Here is a 13,805-nt window from a genome sequence, read left to right on the forward strand (position 1 = left end):
GGCGGTGGTGCCCGATGGGTGCGGTGCTTCCTGCACGTATTCCTCCTTCACATCGGTTATATATCTGCGGATGTTTGTCCGTGCCTACTATCCATTGGCATTTTGTCACTGATAGTTACGGTGATTGTGGTCCTATACTTGGGACGGCCTGTATGCTACCGGTAGCCTCCTATTCGTGTGCTGCTTGCTTACTTAACGGTCGTGGAACACACAGCGGTATTTACGGGACCGTAAGTGTTCACGATCGGTGCCGGGATAGCACATTCGTATTTTCGCCGTACATGCCTGATGCTGTGTAACGTTGCCGACGTATCGTGTTGAGTCTACCTTATGGCCGCCATACATACGGTCATGGTTTGTACATGCGTCCTTTGCATCTCCTGTTGGCTATGGCACCTCACACATACACATATTGCCGCCATGGCTCTCAACCTTCTATTTCCAAAATGAGGAACACACACATTAGTAATGTGGAACAAATGGGCATAATGTGAAACACATAGTAATGGCATAGTAACAACTTCAGCTAAGTAGGTCATAGGATGATTAAAATATGCTGATTTACTTACAGTGAAGAACCTTTCATGAATTACTATGATTAATTTCTATTTACCAGGATGTCATTTAAATACATTCCTAACAATGGATGTTTGACAGACATTTTCAATGTGGAACTTTGAGGAACTGCGAGGAACATGAACTGTTTTACACCACAAATGAGGTACGTTCCTCATAATGACGTACACTTCACTGGTATGCTTGCCGCCAGACCGACGGTTGAACACAATACCTACGTTGGCCGCATCGCCGGCGGCGGCGTGTATCTCCGCACTCATATCCTAAGGATATGACACGCACATATCCCGTTACTGTACCGTGGACTGGTGATCATCCCGACAAGCGGATATGTGTTGATGCAGGTTGACATTTCCATGGCTGGCGTTACCTGCTCTGCCCACCCTCCCGGATGATCGGGTTGTCGGTCACTATGTTTACTATGTGGAGATTTTGCGTCTTACTTATCTGTGAACTTGCATGCCTGGGTTCCATATTACCCTGTTGTACTTTATATCTGTGTATGCGTACATATATTTATACATGTGTACTGATATCTATTTCCGTATCTGTGTATGCACATAAGTACATATGTGGTCGACTTGCGGCGATAGTGGCAGCATACGGCTACGCCGTGTGCTGTAGAACAGGCGTGCGGTGAGGTGTTGGCGTTCCATGCTCTGCTGGCTATTGGGTGTGCAGTGTTTGGGCGGTGCCTTTGTTGGAGTCACACATAGGTCCGGCCATACGGTACACATTACGGGCGGACATGTTTGTATGGCGTCCATTTCACTGTGTGTGCAGGTAAGGAGGTGTCAGTCCATGGGGCGTACACTGTCAAAGTATGTGCTATGCGTTCCCTCTTTGCCAGGGCATAGGCATATGGGTACCTCCGTCTACCTACTGGGGCTGGCACAGCGTGTTCATGGCGCTGAACGCTCTGTGCCTGTGCTTGCCTTGGCAGTTGTGGCGGGCTTGGTGGCCCTACACCATTATGTCCCTGCAGCAGCTGTTTCCGCAGAATCATATTGTGTAGCATACAACATACTATGAATATGTGGGCACATGTGCCTGGAGAGTACTGCAAGGCTCCACGGATGTATCCAAGCACCGGAACCGTGATTTCAAAATCCCAAACACGCTCTATGATTATTCTGGTTTGTGCGTGTGCCTCATTATGGCGTTCTTGCATGTGTGTGTGTGCATTTCTGATGGGTGTCATCAGCCACGGCTCCAGTGCATAGCCAGCATCCCGCACAAGGTGACCTTGTGTGATGTCCCCCCTGGCGAATACCTGATACAGCTGTGAGGCATGCCAGATATGGGAGTCGTGGAAGCTTCCAGGGCTGCCAGCACACACATCCATGATAATGCCCTGCGCATTGCACACAACCTGGCAATTGATGGAGGGGTATCCCTTGCGGTTTATGTAGCGTGTACCCTGCTCCCCGGGCGGTGACTTGATTTCTATGTGCGTACAGTCGATCGCACCCAGTACCTCCGGGTATTGTGCCACATGGTGGAAGCGGCGCATATTGCTAGCCAACTCCTCCTGAGATCTGGGGAAGTTTATATACTCATGGGCATGAGTAACATGGCATCCAGGAACTGGTGTAGTACCCTAGATGCTGATGCCTGTGAGATACCCATTATATCCCTGGTTGGCCTTTGAAAGGTACCTGTAGCCAGTATTCGCAAGCTCACACATACCTTTGTGTCCACTGGGATGGGCTCCCCTCTGTTGTCTCTTGTTCTCAGGCGTGGCCGGCACAGCTCCACTATTTGCTGTAACGTGTCCCTGTCCACCCTGTAGCGCTCTACTATCTCCAGGTCTTGCAGCCCCTGGTAGGTCACCCTTGGTCTGAACACTCTCCTTCTCCTGTGAGGCCTACGGTAGTTGTCGGCACTGTCCTCCGCAACTCCGTCTGTCTCTGCCACATACCTATGCATCACGGCCATGGCGGCACCCACCATATACATATTAAAAGTTCCCCGTGTGTTTACACCCTACGGTGCGGTGTTTGGGAAATCGCGCTGTGTGTTGTGTGCATTCACACTTTATACTGTTGTGCTGTATACCCGGTGATGTCATTGGGTGTGTCTGTGCAGCCGTATCCATGGAGTATTTTCGGTGTTTTACGGTTGCAACTGCAACGGTATTGCCTTTAGTGTTACATTACAGTTGCCTGCATTGGCTTAGCTTTGCATCTTACATTACTGCATCCTGCAGGCACATGGCATATGATGCATTTTATCTGCAGCCGCAGTTATGCTACCTCTGTACTTGGCTGTGCTATTTCGGTTCTTTGTTCTTTGCATTTCTACTACATACCCTACTATCTTTGCATTCATATGCCTCCCCTTTCCCGTTATGCAGGAGTCTGCATACAGAGTTGTCGGCTGCCGCCGTTTGCCCTTCCTGGATTGATTGGTGTTGATTGCTCATTACGGCTTCAATTACACTGCTTCCGCATTTCCTCATATTCTCCGCATTACCTTCCTATATCCGTGGCTGTTGACGGGGAGGCCGTCACATGACTGTGTTGGGGAACATAGTCATCCTCGTGCACATGCATCTGTGCGCATTATGTACTCTCAGCGCATCTATTTCCTCACACGCCGGTCCTGCTGCTGTGATGTGCATTGTACAGCCCAGGTTTGCTGGCCTCCAATATGCTTCCTCCTACAGTGGCACACCCTCTGCGATTGACATGTATCTCGTGTAGGCCACTCCTCGGTGTAGTACCGCTGCGCCGTTTGCTCCATCCTTACACCGGCGCCAGCTTTGCGATTCACTATTATCTGCCTCATTTGCATGGCATTGACTGCTAATACATGGTTACGGCGCTGAACACTGCCACCACTCCTTGACAACCCTTGCGCTGGGGTTGGGCTTTCCATACATACTATGGTGTGTGGTGGCTGTACAGCTGATGTGTATGATACAGCTCTTTTAGGACATTGTCATATTATTTCATTGCTTTGCACCTTCTGTACACATATCCGGGGGTTCTGCTGTGGTTTCTACATACGACATTTTGTCATTATTTACAGTCTGTGCATGTTTTCTTTGGACATTCTCGGTGCCTTTCGCCTTTGGCATATTGCACCTGTATGATACCTGATGTTGACAGCCTTCCGTTACTCCTTGGTCATGTTTGGGTAAATGTAAACCATTTTTTTCGGTTTACATTGCCGCGTCTACGCTTACGCATGCCCCACTTCGTGAATCGCTATTTGCCTTCATTTGCATGGTGCAATACCGCACACAGTGTGATTAGCATACCTACGCCGGGGGCGGCGCAGGTCCGGTAGTGCCGCGATGGGATTGCTTCATACCTGAATCGCTCGGTGGCCATATTTGGCTTTATAACGCCGACGCTATGCTGGCGCCTGGCGCAAGGTTCATGAATCCCGGGGAAGGTTTTTACTAAATATCAGTCTCCTGGAGACATACCATCATTTCATCATTTCTTAGCAATACTATGGTATCTACATATATATATTAACTTTTCACATTCCTCACATATACATTCACACTCACACATTTATGATATCTTTTAATTAACTTTCTTGTTGCACAAATTTCCTTTGTTGTGTAAATATTATTTATTCACCCAAGGTGGCAACTCATTTTATTAGGACAGGTATTTTCGAAATAGCTTGTTTTTAAGATTAGGGTGTATTTTGAACAATTTATTCATTTATCCACCTAGTTTGTACCTACACCTTTAATTCCTTGATTGAAGTGGCTTTTGGCACCAAAATGTGTTTAAATTGAAAGTGTAGCAGTACTCCTATGTTCTGAAGAAGTCTGTGGGAGTCAGATGAAAGTGCTTAACCTTGGATGTATTGTTGTCTGTTTTTTTGCGTAATAAACATTTGGTTTGTGTCCGAGCCGAGGACTTTTTGTGGCTGCCTTCCTTACCAGCTTTACTCTTTTATGTTGTTGCCGTGCTGTGTCATTCAGTGTTATTCAGAGATGTCATACATACCCATGATGATTGTCTGGGGGATAGGTAACACGCCCTGTGAATCACCTCTGTGTATCCAGTTGACAGGAGGAAATGAAATTTAATTACATGTGTGTCAAAGGCCAGGGTAGAATATGGCTAGCCTGCTGTAGGCCCCAGGGCCAATAGTGTATTACCTACTTGTGACACAATGCACACAGACATGTACACAGTGCAATACCTGCTATGTGAGGTGGAATGAGTGTGACAGTGAATGTGTGCAAGGTCTGTAACGGTGTGATAGCTTTGTGTGAGGTTGTTTCTGTCATGGTCATTTGTGTCCTAGGTGTGAAGCCATAGTAAGATGTGTCAGTTATTGGGATACAGACATAGTAGGATGGTATATGTTGTGATGTAGTTCCTTGTGTACAACTGTGGTGTCCCATCATAGGCTGAAGCATACATGTATGCTCAGTAAGTGGTACTTCTGGTGAATCCAGCTGACATTTGAACCGTTGTACCACCTGAAGCTGTAGGCCTAAACAGCACAGTATGGTGTATGTTCACATTCCCTGGTAACACTGTCTTGTGTGTTTCCTGTAGTCTGCACAGATTACATACCTCAGGCATAGGTATCTGTAAGTAAGGGCACACAGTACTGTAAGGTACACAGGAAATGCTCATTGGTGTCAGCATACATTTATGTGTTGTATGAATGTCTGATGTGTGTGTAATGATGCCTGTACCATGTCCACATTCACATGTGTGATGCAGGGTTGGCGTGTGTACCTAGCAACATGTATACTCTGTTACAGCAGTATGCCAGCTATATTAACAAGTGAGCACATATGTTAGGTAGGGGTATGGCATCAATGACTAGGGTGGGTTACTGGTTATACTGTAACTGTACTTCACATTCATTGCAATGGATGACATATTTCTGCATGCATTAGCTTGATATGTACCCCCCTGGCAAGGCTGTGCATTGGATCCCAAACAGTGTACCGAGTACTGGTGTATACTGGTGTGTTATATGGAGTATGGCAGGCACTGTCAGACAGTTGTGGGCTGAGCACTGATATGTTGTATTGAATGTGTGCATCCTCTGACAGACGAACAGATGCTATATATGGCAGTTAACTGATATCTGTACTGTATAATGTTAAGTGTGCCACATGACTTGCTCACACATATCTTTTACTTGTCTTCCAGGCTTATGGCTCATCACAGGAATCCCTCCTACACAGCCACAGAGGAACAGGAAATCCACCACAGCCTGGTTCAGCACTATGCCTTGCTGTTTTCCAGGGCCAGCCAGCACCAGCAGGAGCATACTGCACTGTGGCAAGAACTTGTTCATCAGGTAAATGACATAGGCATGCATAACCGGACATATGAGCAGGTACGCCATCACTGCAGTGAATTAATTAGACATGTCCGGCAGCGTGCGTCTGATATCCACAGACAACAGCTTGCCACAGGTGGTGGGGTGGCCATACATCCCCCCCTCACCAGAGTGGAGAAACTGCTGCTAAGTGTGGTGGCTCCTGGCCTACAGCAGCAACAACATCACACATGTGTCATCATGGTGGCCAGAGCCACCCAGCATGGTGACATGGAGCATGCAGGTAACATGCCCTAGCTGTAGGCTACTGTTACCTGTATTGTTAGATTATGCATATGTGAAATGTGTACTGTGTTTAGCAGTTGTGCTGCCTATTGTGTGCAATACTGATAATTTGAATAGTATCTGTACACCTATGCCTGTTGTTCTACTGTAGTTTAGCACACTCACAGTAGCAATGCCACAGTTGTGGCCACAGACAAACTCTGTCATATTCTTGCAGGTCCCTCTGGTGTGACAGCAGGCAGAAGATACATGCTGGTGAGTGTGTTAACACTTTAAACTTGGTATTGAACTGTGCATGTCATAGGTGAGGTGTAGGCCATGTACACATAACACACCTATGCATAATGCATGCTGTGCATGTTTGCTGTGAGATGTGAAACATCACAGTAAAGTCAGTAGCTGCCTCAGTTACATGCAATGCACAGAGCATCAGACACAAATGTGGCAACACTGTACTGCACATTGGATAGGCATAGCTGACACACATGTACACAACATAACACGTTTGTCATACGCAGTACACCTCAACATGCTACACATAGTGTAACCGGACACCCGCTGCTAGGTCACACTTCAGTATCCCACATGTCATCCACACACCACACATAATATACCTGAGGGGTAGGGGCCTAGCATGGGGCTGTGCAACACTCCTCAACACATAACGCAGTCATGTTAGGCAATGCTCCCTATTGGGCACCTCACACACCCTTGTGCAACATGGCTGTGTAATTGTGAACTTAGCCACGGCACTGCAGCTCAGGTACAGCATGCTAGGCGGTGGTCTAGCACACTTTATTGGCCTTGAGTGACCACATGATGCATGATGATGATGGCTAATGGTACTACACCCCATAATTTTACAATGGCCATGTCCAGGATTTGTATCCCATCACGTATACATGCACCACTCGTCCTGTGTGTGTACATAACATGCATATGCTACACCTGTGTCCACAATTATCTGCTACAGACACAGACATTGCAATCAGACATGGAAATCCATGTGACACACAGATAACACATGCAGCCATGGTATGTATACCTGTGTGTGATGGTGCACAGGACATTGCAGAGCTTATAATACTTGCACAAAAATGCCGTGTCCTTGTACACATTGTGTTCCAGGGTGTAGGCAATCACTGAACATTTACACACATGTACCACAGCCATATACACTGTCATTAACTATGGCTGTCTACACTCACACTGCATGGGCTTGATCAACACTTATTCTGCATGCTGACACATGTGACATGACTGTTTGCCTTGTGATACTGTCACCCACCTTCAACCAGTATTGAGTATGATTTGGATTTCTGTTGTGTGTGTGTATCTGCTGTAGTGAGGAGTGTGCATGTGTTCCTGTGTTCCTGTGTGCATGTGTGCATGTGTTCATGTGTGCATGTGTTCATGTGTGCATGTGTGCATGTGTTCATGTGTGCATGTGTGCATGTGCAGACTGTAACGTGTGTTTCCTGTCTTCCTCTCACAGGTGCTGAGGTAGGGGTTGGCGAAAGCGGCAGGCGACCTGAAGCCACTGCCATGGATAGTGCTGATTATGACACATGTATTTTGGCACAGGGAGATTTGACAGGGTCTGTCATTGGTCCGCCAATCGACAGTACACAACGTTCAACCCCATCTATGCACACACTCATACTGCCATTACATCCCTCACCACCAATGGCCATAGGGGAGGGACAGCATACAGTTGGGACTGACCAGGAGAGTGTGGTACCCATGGCACTTGCATCCCCTCACAGCAGCCATAGCTGTAGACCCAGAATGGTACCACATAGGCGGAGGTCCAGGGGTTCTAGGGGGAGCACCACTGGACGTATTGCCCCTGGCAGGTGTGCCCTCACAGGTCTTACAATGACCACTATGTTCTGAGCTGTAATGCAGGCTCAGGCATGTATGGAATGGTACACCAGGCAGGGACTTAGGGCGTAGAGGGCACATTACACCGCTATCAATGACAGCATCCGTGACCTTGCCGGTGCCATCCGGACATACACCAAGGTCATTGATAGACATTGGGGGGAGACAATAGATGCCTTCCACAACATGTCTTCCTCGATCAAGGACAATGTGGGATGGTTGTGACGTTGACGCGAATGCATGCCAGCAACAGCAACAGCTGGCAGTGGTCGCGGATGGCCCACAGTTTACAGCCGCTCCTGTAGTGGCAGTACCAGCCCCAGAAATGCTGGGACTGGCCTGTCCATTGTCCGTCCCAGTAGACCACGTGCACGTGGCTCTGGCCAGTCACAGCAGGGACATGGGTCCAGTCATCATACCTCTGCCACTGATGACAGTACCCAGTCAGGGTTGGTACCCGATACTGTCCGTATCATCCCTACCAGGCACAGGTACTGTGTCCGTGGCCAGAGACAGTGATTTGTACAGCCAAGCAGGTACAGTCTGCGGCTGTCCCACAAACCACCATATATGGCAACCACGAGGTGGAGCTGTGTGCATGCAGACACACACACATTAAGCAAACAACTAGGGCTCACACATACACACACACATTACATCAACATTGGCCCATGCTGTACTGTTATCCCTCACACACACACACACACACACACACACACACACACACACACACACACACACACACACACAGACATGTTGATTGGATGGGTCAATGTCAGGCTCTGGCAAACAACAAAACACCCTGTGCATATGATGATACCTGTGCCACCTCCTGTCATCTGCATTATTGATGGAGGGACAGGCTAACATGGTGCTGATGCACAGGGTGACACTATAGCAGTGTAGCAATAATAGCAAGTTGTCAACAAGGAAGTGTAACTACATCCTTGTAGGTATATCTGAGCAGACATTATGCATCAAAGCTCTAATTGTCAATTGAGCATTGTTTACACCACTGTTAGGTCTGAGTATGTATTGTCCACCCATGTGCCACTTGGCTGATGTGTGATTTGTTGCCAGCATGTGTTAGTGAGTGGACAGTATGTGTGTGATGTGTGCAGTACAGATTAGCAAGTGTACATCTGTGAACATGGTGGGTGCGCACTGTCTGGATGTACGTGTATAGTGGACACATGGGACATGTGGCATACCCTGTCGTACACATTGTTAACATCTCATTGCATCTTTCAATGGTCAGTATGCATTCTACTACAGTTATGTACTAACATGGGTAGATGTGTGTATGACATGGGTTGACACTATGCTGCGGGTGATATCGTTAATATCAGTCAATGATTTGTGGTCTGGTAGCATACACAACCTCAACAGCATGACTATAAGCAATCATTGGATGATGTCCTGACAAATGACACACAGTAGTAGGGAACCTAGTATCAATTGGATCCTTCCGGTGCTACACTATAACATTAACCAGTGGTGATGACCGCCACCCATTACTGTGACCACACCTGTCTGTCATATAGCCCCCTTAGGTACATGCAGACACACTAGGGATGTGTCCATCCAAATCTGGGAATGCATGGATTGGCCTACAATGCATTCCCTGGATGGGACGCATATCCTACACAAGGGTATCATACAGACAGATACCTGTTGTGTGATACATGCTGTATAGCAGTAAGCCAACTATGGCATAGTCATCCTCATGTACTAAACATACTATCCCATCAGTACCACACAAGTGGTAGCCCTCATCATGTATGTCAGGTACCATTGTGTACATACAGACCCATGTTATGTCATGTGTTCCTTGGTATCCACATATCCATAGGTATTTTGTGGTGTATCACATAAGACATTAGAGGCCTGCATATCCACAAGGCAGTTGTACACCTATAAAGACTGTCCATTCTTGGCAGACTTTGTTGCGTATGACCATGTCTGACATTTACCCCAGTCATATACCCTCACTCACACTACTCTTAAGTAACTGTCATGGGTGTGTGTGCTACAGATGACATTGGCCACAGAACACGCCATATGTGACCTACGATCTGAGAAGCAGCAGCACAATCTGTCAATGGAAATAAATGTATTCATGTAGTATGCAGGCTTCACACCTATGTACTGATTGAGGGGACATGTACACATATATATTTGCCACGCAGATACCTGATGTCTGCAATGCACTTACTGTTGTCACACTGCGTTGACCAACAGTGACACACACACTCACACTCACATTCACTGTTTGCAGGATTCAAACCCCTACCTAACTATGTTATGATACTAGAGAGAGATGCACTAACACGGCACGCTATTTGCTGTACGGGCTGGTTTCCCTTCTCCTGCAGTATTTGTAGGATGGCGACATCATCAGACTTTCCAAAGAGGAATGTACCTCCTTTAGTGTGTTTTCACAGTCTCCAAAAAGGGCACTCCTTTCAAAGACAATTGCACACATACGTACACGCAAACACACACACACTCACTGTTTGCAGGATTCAAACCCCATACCTAACTATGTTATGATACTAAAAAGAGATGTACTAACATGGTGCGCTACTTGCTTTACTGGTGGTTTCTTTTTTCCTGCAGTATTTGTAGGATGGTGACATCATCAGACTTTCCAAAGAGGAATGTACCTCATTTAATGTGTTTTCCCAGTCTCCAAAAAAGGCACTCCTTTCAAAGACAAGTGCACACAAATATACACCTACTCACTGTTTGCAGAATTCCAACCCCTATCTAACTAAGTTATGATACTAGAGAAAGACGCACTAACACAGCATGCTATTTGCTTTACTGGCTGGTTTCCCTTCTCCTGCAGTATTTGTAGGATGGTGACATCATCAGACTTTCCAAAGAGGAATGTACCTCCTTTACTGAGTTTTCAGTCTCCAAAAAGGGAGCACTTCTCAAAGGAAACTGCACACATACACGACGCACTAACACGGCACGTTATTTGCTTTACTGGCTGGTTTCCCTTCTCCTACAGTATTTTTAGGATGGTGACATCATCAGACTTTCCAAAGAGGAATGTACCTCCTTTAGTGTGTTTTCACAGTCTCCAAAAAGGACACTCCTTTCAAAGACAAGTGTACACAAACATACACCTACTCACTGTTTGCAGAATTCAAACCCCTATCTAACTAAGTTATGATACTAGAGAAAGACTCTCTAACACAGCATGCTATTTGCTTTACTGGCTGGTTTCCCTTCTCCTGCAGTATTTGTAGGATGGTGACATCATCAGACTTTCCAAAGAGGAATGTACCTCCTTTACTGAGTTTTCCCAGTCTCCAAAAAGGGAGCACTTCTCAAAGGAAACTGCACACATACACGGCACGCTATTTGTTTTACTGGCTGTTTTCCCTTCTCCTACAGTATTTTTAGGATGGTAACATCATCAGACTTTCCAAAGAGGAATGTACCTCCTTTAGTGTGTTTTCACAGTCTCCAAAAAGGGTACTCCTTTCAAAGACAATTGCACACATATACTCACTGTTTGCAGGATTCAAACCCCTATTTAACTATAATGATGAAACTACAGAGAAACACACTAACACGGCGTGCTATTTGCTTTACTGGCTGGTTGCCCTTCTCCTGCAGTATTTGTAGGATGGTGACATCATCAGACTTTACAAAGAGGCATGTACCTCCTTTACTGAGTTTTCCCAGTCCCCAAAAACGGAACACCTCTCAAAGGCAACTGCACACAAACACACACAAACAGTTTGCAGGATTCAAACCCCTACCTAACTACGTTATGGTACTGGAAAGAGATGCATTAACATGGCACGCTATTTGCTTCACTGGCTGATTTTTCTTCTCCTGCTGTAGTTATGGGATGGTGACATAATCAGACTGGACATGGTGATGTGTGTACATTTTGTTTTATGCCATTCCAGGTATGGTCCATGTGGGTCAGCAGGTGTCAACAGCTTGAACATGACCTCAGAATCCTTACCTTGTGTGATCTATCTGTGGACACATTGACATTCCATCATATGTCAACACATATTTATGCACAGCTTCTTGGTTTTGTGGATACTACATGTGTCTGAGATGTTGATAAAGGGCTATTCAAAGTCTATGTGACACATGTGTAGATGTGTTCATTGATGTATGTCCTGGGTGGCTGCCTTGCAAACAGTCTAGCATGTTTGGGAACCATGATCCGCACATGAACATACCACAGTTGGTAGGGTTGTGTGTGTGTCAGCTTCCAATAGCTCTGTTTATGACTGCAACCATGATGGACTCCATGACCTTGCAGATCAGACCTCATAGGCGTACTGGACTTGACTTCCCATGGTGTGTTGTGCAGCAACACTTGTGGAGAGTGCCATATGTAGCTGTGACACATTCAACGGTTCCACATCCTGTGTAGGGGGTGCAGCTCAGCTGACTGTTCAGGTGCATGATCTGTTTGTTCTGTAGTTTGTGCATGACACATATTGGGAATCAATGTATTCCACCTGCTGCCATGCTTTTGTCAGTGGGGGTAGCTGCTCATCCATTCTACATGTGATATCTCCTGGTATGATGATGTGGACTATTGTCAGTGGGGGATGGGTATGTACATATGGACCTGTCTGTCATGATTTCAGCATTGACACTCAGGTACAGTTGGCCCTGACTCAGGACATATATGGGTGTACATTGATATTTATGACATAGCTGAAGGAGGTGTCATGAGTCAGTCTGGAGTCCTTCTCAGCTCCTCTTTACAAAACACTAACGAACATGAGCACTAATCCCTGTTATACTGTTTTACATGCTTAACACCCTACTGATCCTTTGTGATCAGGCTACAGAATATGTCATGATAATATCCTGGCATGTCCAGGGTTGGTTTTGTGTGTACTCTTCAGTCCAGCTGGTGGATATTGTGATATTGACACAATGTCACATCTGCCTCATGTACACAGACAACCCTCTCCTCCTCCCGACAAACTCAGATATATGTGTGAGATGCACCTATATAGACATACAGGGAGCTGAACTCTCTTGACCCATGACTGGCACAGTCTATCAGGTGGTGAAGGTATCCACACACACCACATATCAGTCTCACATATCCTCTAGCAACAGAACACAAACCACATTAGCACACATTGACATACTCGGATGCTGTAAATGTACTCTACCTAAGCAGCAGAGACTTCCAAAGCAGACACACACACACCTGCTAACCCACTACAATACCCACATATCACAAAGTTCACAATGTCAGTGTGCCACACAGTCACTGCCCTTCGGGCTACACAACACACCTAATACACTTGTAATAGGCGACACTTATGTTCAGACACACTGACGTACCACTCACCAGCCCTGACAAGGGAATAGTCACTTTGGGCTGTCTGTTGGGTGCCAGAATCTGTCGCATAACACAGGCAGTCAAGTCACTCCAAAGCAAGTACAAGACTGGCACCATCATTGTCCATGCTGGTGTGTGTAACCTCAGACGTTACTCCCTGGACCACATGACATGATACATGGAGGCACACTCTGATCATGTAGCCCAGACCAGCATGACCCTGACCTTGTCTAGCATCTTACATCTACCAATTATGATGTCACAGTATACGGACACACATATCACATTTAACAGTTGGCTAACAGATTTGTTGAATTCATAGGGGATACAGTGTCTGTCAGCATATGGTGACATGCTCAACATGCCACGTAGCTTCACTATGGACAGCTTGCACCTGTCACCCTTGGACTTTGGTATGCTGGCTAAGGCTCTTGCT

The sequence above is a fragment of the Protopterus annectens genome, chromosome 3.part1 (genome assembly GCF_019279795.1).
Source record: "Protopterus annectens isolate FY-2018-M chromosome 3.part1, PAN1.0, whole genome shotgun sequence".
Classification (NCBI taxonomy): Eukaryota; Metazoa; Chordata; order Ceratodontiformes; family Protopteridae; genus Protopterus; species Protopterus annectens.